The sequence below is a fragment of the Macaca fascicularis genome, chromosome 1 (assembly GCF_037993035.2).
Source record: "Macaca fascicularis isolate 582-1 chromosome 1, T2T-MFA8v1.1".
Classification (NCBI taxonomy): domain Eukaryota; kingdom Metazoa; phylum Chordata; class Mammalia; order Primates; family Cercopithecidae; genus Macaca; species Macaca fascicularis.
In genome coordinates this window covers 123,121,800-123,129,833 of record NC_088375.1, presented here as the reverse complement: position 1 = coordinate 123,129,833, position 8,034 = coordinate 123,121,800, and the positions used below count along the sequence as shown (strand labels likewise).

General features: G+C 42.6%; 1 long non-coding RNA gene across 1 annotated transcript; it reads right to left on the bottom strand.

Annotated features, from left to right (window-relative positions):
• Nucleotides 1-3,787: 3,787 nt before the first annotated feature.
• On the bottom strand, nucleotides 3,788-7,418 carry LOC141409283 (uncharacterized). The gene is made up of 3 exons (XR_012428991.1): nucleotides 6,747-7,418; nucleotides 6,335-6,414; nucleotides 3,788-4,987 (listed from the first exon to the last, which is right to left on the bottom strand). It is a non-coding gene; the product is annotated as an uncharacterized lncRNA (long non-coding RNA).
• Between the last annotated feature and the right edge of the window lie 616 nt (nucleotides 7,419-8,034).

Genomic DNA, 8,034 nt, shown 5'->3' with positions numbered 1-8,034 from the left:
CCCAACATTTTGTGTGTGTTGATCCCTCTACTTGGAAAGTTCTTCCTCCCACTCCCCACTCTACTAACTTCTACTCATTCTTTATATCTTGCTTAAACGACCTTTTCTGAAAAGACTTCTTTGACCACCTCCCCTTTCCATCTAAATCAGATCCTCCTGTTACAACCTCAATCACACCATTTCCTTAGGAGCATTTATAGCCATTTGTAGTTACATATATGTATTTCTGAGATTATTTGTTCAACTACTCTCTCCCTTTCGAGAGTCGTCCCCAGAAGGCATGGGTCTTATCTCTTTCTCTTACTTCTGTGTCCCCATTGCCTAGCACAGTGCCAGGCATACATTATATAAACAGTAAACATTTGTTGAGTGAATAAATTTATGAATTAATAGATGGGTAGTATGCAGAAAGCTTCTATCTCTAAGGAGACAGAAAATTAATTTAAACATTTTTTATTTTCTGGGTTCTACTCAGGACAAACACTTTGGGTGCCTAAGACTCATTTCCCCCTTTACCCTTGCTGGATGTGTGCATATATTTGTTCAGAGGTGTATCAGATGGTGGAATCTGATCGTGGTAGTCCTGGTCTCCTTCCCCCACGTTGATTCATGGTGGCCATGTGATCCAGGTGTGGCCAGTGGGAGGTAAGGAGGTGTCTAATCTAGTAAGGGAGGCAAGATGCAATCTCCTAGGGACTTTTGGATAGGATTCTCCAGAAGTGATACTGTTTCCTTGCCTCTGGGCATCACTGGGTTTGGATATGATGACAGGAACTGGTGAGATGAAGCCAGCTGGTGTAGCAGAACAGGGACAACAGGCTCTCAGGATAATGGGGCAGGAGTCAGGGATGGCATGTCAGGCCTGAAGCTGCCTTCACTCTGTACTGCTTGTTACCTGAGGTAATAACTCTCCTTATGTTTTAACGCAGTGAGACTTCTAAATACATTTTACATGGCATCTCAGCACCAAGTAATATATACACATGTAATACACAAATAAAAGTTTCACAAAACAATACCACTCCTACTATGTGCAAGGTACGCTCATATTTCTCCTTTTTCTTCCATTCTATTATTGTGCTTTTTAAAAAAATCCTTGTTTGAGGCACCTTAAAATTATTTCGCCCCCAAACTGTGCTGTGACCCACAGTTTAAAACATCTTTGGGTTTTCTGGTACTTTTTCTGCAGACTCTGGAGCCAGACTATCTGAGTTGGTGTCTCAGCTCTGCCAGTTACATCAGGCAAGTTTCTTAACCTCTTTGTGATTCAGTTTTTTCATATTTGATAGAATAATAATGGCATCTACCTTACAGGGTTGTTTTAAGGAATAAATGAGCTAATACACCTAAAGCACTTGGAATGGGAAGCCATTGGCAGGTCTGAACACGAGACTTACATGATCCTACAAAGATGAGTAAGGCGTGGTCCTTGTTCTCACACAGTTTGCATTCTTGCAGGAATAATATAATGCAGAGATACTGGGATTAAGATAAGCACAGGGTAGTTCAAGATCATGAAGGAGAAACACGCATTTTAGCCTAACAAATCAAGTCTGATCTCCAGTACGTAAGCCTGGGAGATAAAATCTCACTTCTTTTTTTGTTAACTAATAGACTAGTTTTAGGTTTACAGAAAAATTGAGCAGAAGGCACAGAGAGTTTGCACATATCCCCTCACCCCACCCCCATATATAGTTTTCCCTATTATTAACATCTTGCATTAGTGTGGGACATTTGTTACAGCTGATAGACCAACATTGATCTGCTATTAACTGAAGTCCATCATTTACATTAGGGTTCACTCTTTGCTTGTATATTCTATGGGTTTTGACAAGTGTACAATGACATGTATTCACCATTACAGTATTATATGGAATAGTTTCATTGCCCTAAACATACTCTGTGCTCTTCCTATTCACCCCTCCCTCCCCCTGTCCAACTCCCCAATACTGATCTTTCTACTGTCTCCATAGTTTTGCCTTTTCCAGAATGTCAGATAGTTGGAATAATACAGCATGTAGCCTTTTCATCATATAATATGAAGCCTTGCTTCTTTTAATTAGAAATATGTATTTACCTTTCAAAACCCTCTCTGAATGCAGAATACATTCATAAGCAAAAGAACAAAGAGTAATAATTTTTAAGTGTATTTTCAGCACTGTTCAGGGGATTGAGCAGCCAATAGGTGTAACCGATTTCCTTAACAAGCATCTGCTTAATAAATATTTGTCAAACAAATGAATGAATGAATTCCCAGCTTGATGACTACATTAGCAGATGGTCAATGCGTGCTTGTTAAATTGAACTCTAGACCTAACATTTTGATTGCATTTAGGGGATTCCCAGTTCTCCTTGACCATAAACTTAAGAGGAACACATAGTTTTCATGGCTTGGTCACTTTATATGTTTCAGACACTATGCTAAGCATTTTACAAACACTATTTCAAATCAGCATTATCAATAATCTTCTGAACTAACAATTACTATTTCCACTTTACAGATGAAGAAGCAGGCTCAGAGATGTTAAGGAACTTGCCCGAAATCACACAGCAGGTAAAGTGAACTTTTAATTCACACTCAGATGGAAACTTTATCCCCAGGAGCATCCTGATGAGCCCACCAGGACATGCTGTGGAGTCTTCCATGGAGCTGACAAGTGGCCCAGCACTCCAAACTTTCCATGATGGTCTCAAATAGATATCCCATGAGACGACACTCAGATCAGTCTGTGTACTGCTCCCAAAATGCCCTACCTTGCTTTCTACACTGAACGATGCCCCAAAGTAGTGGAATTTTTTTTTTTTTTTTAATGGAAGCCAGAGGTTCATCATAACAGGTGTCACGGAAGTCCTCAGAGATGTAAATAAACTCCTGGAGATAAGGCTGACATATAAAAGTCTACCTCAGTGCTGGGGAAACGAGCACACTGTTCACCACTGTAGGAGAAAAGAAGGGGACAGAAGATCACGTAGGGCTTTGTAATTCATCAAAGATTCTTAGATATTTCTACCTACAATTAGAAATGAAATTATCTCCAACACTTCAAACTTCTGACAGAGAAGATTTATAAATCTGATAAGCAGAATCTTTGTAAGCATATAAATAAGTTCTGTAAATCGAACATACCCACCTGCTAAATGTGCTAAGCAGAGACAGCATCATCAAAGCAGCACCATGAGGACAGATCGGTTTCCTTGAATGAACACAATTTACCAAAAGTATTGATCCCATTTTTATCTCTTTATTGTCTCTCTGCTTGCTTGTACAATTTCCCAGAACTACACATTTTTCTCATCCAGATAAGGGAGACTTAAAAACTAGGTCAGTCACATGAGTACAGTAACTGACATTTCAGAATCAGGGTTTGGTCTGAGACTCTGGATGGGAAAGCAAGGCCTGAGCATCAGTTCCAAGTTCATTCTAGATGAGCCATAAGTTAATACACTGAATGCTTCTTGTAGGAATACAACTTCCTAATCATATACTTTTTCTTGCAATATAGTGCATCCTTTATCACCTTTTTGGCTTTTTTGAACAATAGCCTTTGATAACACTTTTACCAAGATGTCTTTTATATAAATTTTTATTGAATAATTTGAGTTAAAATTCTCTTCTTCTTACCTGAATTGCAATGAAATCTTTCTATTGCCCACCTGGGTCCAACACCCTATTTGTTCCTCTGAACTTTTTGTGTTTATTAACCACCATGTTCTGGCCATTTATTGACAGAAAGAATCTGGAATTCTAGAGTGTCGAGTTAGAAGGGACAGTATCAGAAGCATTCTTGTGCCCACCCCTCCATCCCCGCCCCCGCCCCACCCCGCCGTTCCTGCTAAGTGCTGGGAACTCTGCCTAGCAGTTTCAACAATGGGAAAATCCTGCCTCGAGAAAATATAAAGCCTGCCATTCCCTGGCCTCCCTGGCTGGGGTGTGAAGCCTTGTGATTATACAGCCAGTTAGGGGCTGTCAGGACCGGAATCCAGGAATGTCTCTCCAAGCCCCTATCTTCAGCCCAAGAAAGAGATCTGATGGATAACTGTTTTCTATTTTCTCCCCCCTACTTTTTTTTTTTGTTTGATAAGCAGAGATAGACAACAGAGAACAGTGAGCCCTTAGCTCAGTCCTGGAACTCAGAAATCAGAACATACTTGTTAATGGACTGATTAACACCACCAGCCCCCACCTGTCCTGGTTGCCTTAATCACGAACCCCAAGAAGGAATGATGCTCACACCCCCACAGTGTTTCTCCTCTTCCCTCACCCCTGCACAACCCAGGAAGGTGCTGTGCTGAGCAACCGCATCAGGCAGAAGGGTTGCCTGCTAAGTGACCACGGCATTTAAGGGAAGCCAAGAAAGTGATGAAAGGCTTCGAAAGACAACTGCAGGAAGAAAGAAGGAAGGTCATGGTGGACAGGATCCTGGAGGGAAGAGAGACACGGTCAGGTGGAGAGGCTGGGGGCAGATTGCCATCACCCTCACCATGTTGCCTACTTGAGTCTCAGAAACAACTCTCTTTTCCTTCCCTTTGTGCTCCTGCAGAGAATATCATTCCATCTTACATCTTATCAGTAGTAGTGGCAAATCTGTACAGGTCTGCAGCAACCTCAATTCTTGGCTTCTCAGAAGAAAGATTTTGACTGAGGGGAATAAGGCAGAGGAAGAGACTGAATCTAGTTTTAGAGCAGGAGTGAAAGTTTATTAAAATGTATTAGAGCAGAAATGAAAGGAAGTAAAGTACACTTGGAAGAGGGCCAGGCAGATGACTTGAGAGATTCAAGTGAATGGTCTGACTTTTGACTTGGAGTTTTATATGTTGGTATGCTTCCGAGGTCTTGCATTACCTCTCCGCTGATTCTTCCTTCAGGGTGGGCTATCCGCATGTGCAGTGGCCTGCCAGTACTTGGAAGGGGCCGCATGCACAGTGTGTTTCCTGGAGTTGTGCACATGCTCATTCGAGGCTTTCTTCCCTTACCAGTTGAGTATTCCTAGAGGAAGGTCATATACCAGTTAAACTCTGCCATTTTGCCTTTTAGTGTGCATGCTTGGGCCCACTCGCCCGACTCCTGAGATCTTCTTATTGGAAGCTGCCGATCATCAAATTTTGTTGTTTTCTATCTACTGGGAGATGATTGCCTTTCCCTGGTGCCAGCTGCGACCAATTATTATTTTAGAGAGATCGTTAACAACCGCCTGACCATCACCTGAGGGTCACCTGGCATTCCTTGTTGGGGAACCCACTCCTGCCCTGTTCATGTCTGCATGACTACCTACTGAAACATCATGTTTTGTTTAAAGAGATGGATGCACAAAGTGTGTATATGTATAGGTGCCCACATGTCTATTTAACTGTATGTACTAAATTAACACCTGTCCCCAAACTGATCTCTGCTGAATAGAGCCCATCAAAATTGGTTCCCTTGGTGTGCTTGCACTCTTGGAAGTATATACCGACTAGGGCACAGGTCCAGCCTCAGCCCTGGTGTTACAGTCTCACCAATGCACCACAAAGTAGCAGTCTCTCATTGTGAGTTATCACCTGGAGTTCTTTGTCTCACAACTAAGAGAATTAGGGGGAGTGGGCACAAAGGGTGAAGTTAGAGCGAAAGTTTAATAAGTGAAAGAAGAAAGCTCTTGGCTGTGGAGAGGGGACCCAGAAAAGGGTTACCATTTTTATAGTTGAATGCAAAGGCTTTTATAGGAAGCCAATAACGACTGGGGATCTCATTTGCATAGGTACGAATTTCTGGTAGCTCTACCTTGTTCCTAATGCGCATGTGGGCCCTTAGCTTGAGTTACTCCGTATTGCTTTGTTCCGCTTACTGTGCATGTGTCAGGGGATGGAATTGTCCATTGTGGGCATGTCTGGGCAAGCCACCTGTATAGCCTTTCTTATCTGTTTGGCCGTGGGCATGTCTTAGGCAAGGCCCCCTGTGCAAGTTCCTTTACCTGAGCCTGCAGCTTTGATTTTTCAGACTGTTCCTTTGTTTGAAAGAGGACCCACCCTAACTATCTGCCTGACCAGTTTCTTCCTTTCTCCTCCCTCACTAGGAGATGCTCTTATCAGACCTTCCTAAGTGAAAAAAAAAAAAAAAAAAAAAGCCACAGCCTACTCCATCTTTTCTCCACTTCCTTGTTCACTTTTCATCTTACTCTAAGAAGTCTTTATGTAGCTATCATTTCCTGAGCGTCACACTGCTTGGTGCTGGGAGTCAAACCACCCAAACCTGAACTCAGCTCATAGGACATACCATCTGTAAACCAAAAATAAAATTCTAACCCCCCCGACCATCTGAATGAACCCCTTCTCTCAGCAAGGGCGTTCTAAGACTTACCTGAGGGACTGGTTCAGGCCATGATGTGGGCTGGAGTGTGGACGTGCCTCATCGTACACGCCTCCCTCTCAGAACAGACTCTGAAAGTTCGATGAAAAACAGTTACAATCAAGTCTTTCTGAAGCCTGCTGCCTGAAGGCTTCATCTGAATGATAAAACTTTGGTCTCCACAACCTCTTATTGTAACCCAGACGTTCGTTTTTATTAATTCCAGGTCTTCAGACAATAACTCTTTCAACCAATTTCCAATCAGAAAAATTTTAAACCTGCCTATAACCTGGAAGTCCCCATTGCAATCCCCCCACTTCAAGTTGTTCCCCCTTTTCCGACCAAACCAAGTACATCTTGCATGTATTTGACTGATGTCCCATGTCTCCCTAAAATGTGTAAAACTGGGCTTTGCCCTGATCACCTTGGGCACGTGTTCTCAGGATCTCCTGAGGGTTGTGTCACAGGCCATTGGTCACTCATATTTGGCTCAGAATAAATCTCTTCAAATATTTTACAGAGTTTGTCTCTTTTCCATCGACACATTTCAGCCTTTCGAGGAGTTTTCACAACCAACATAATTTGCACAGTACTTGCAAAGACTGACAGTGATTTGAGATATAAAAATGCTTTAAATAATTGAATTATATGAGCTAATATTATTGCCATATATTCCAATGGTAAAACAGAGCTCACTAGTATCCTTGCAACTGAGAGGAAGCAGAATATAGTGGTAATCAGCACCCGATGGGCTGTCTGAGAGATGTGAGGCCTGAGCAGCCATCACGTTGTAGAGTTGTAGAGAAAAGAACGTGAGAAACCACCAGCATCAAGTTCCCAGGTGAATGGGGCTGGGCAATTACTGCTTCATTTTGCTTTTGTTTTCTCCCCCAGCTCTTCTCTCTCTGTCTCTCTCTCTCCCTCTCTCCCAAGACACAAAGGAAACCAAATGCAAATTGATACTTATTCTATAGGGTCCAGATACCAGTCTCCTTCTTAACAGGAAATTGAAAGTCTCAGTAAGTCTCTCCACAGAGGCCTGTTTGCAGGAGGCCAGGGCAGGAGGTAGAGCTAAGTTTGTTTATCAGCTTATTCTGGGGACGGAGGTAGAACCGTCACCCACAACCAGAGGAAACTGTCTGGTTCCCCAAGGTCGTTATGGGACTTCCTGCCAGAGCACCTGATGGAACAGTTCACGACTGAGGTGGGCCCTCACCTTAAAATCTTTCTGTAGACAGACGTGGGGGGTGGGAGAATTTGTAAATGACCAACCAACCACCTGTCAGGTCAAATCTGAACTCCCTGGTGACTCGAGGGAGGTTTTGTGCAGGAAAAGCACCAGGCCTACCAGGCCTGCAATGCAGTCAGAAATTGCTGCATGTAAATCCTGGCCCTGCCATTTGAAAGTTGCTCAACTTGTTCCCTGTAAGATAGGGAGAGGCTATAAGGTACACTATACCCCGGTGATGAGGGTTATGTAACTTCCTCTCCCATTCATTTTCATTTCCCCACTTTCCTTCCCAGTTCCCAAGATCCTGTTATCCTTCCTCTTACACTGACAGCCAAAACTTAAAATTCTACTTGTTTTATTTTGCTGAGCGATTTAGTTCTGTTTCATTTTTTCCTTTCAAGACAAGATTCTGGGACCTAATTTTTCAGCATTAAACAACCAAACAAATGTTTTACTAACACACACACATGTGCACACGCAC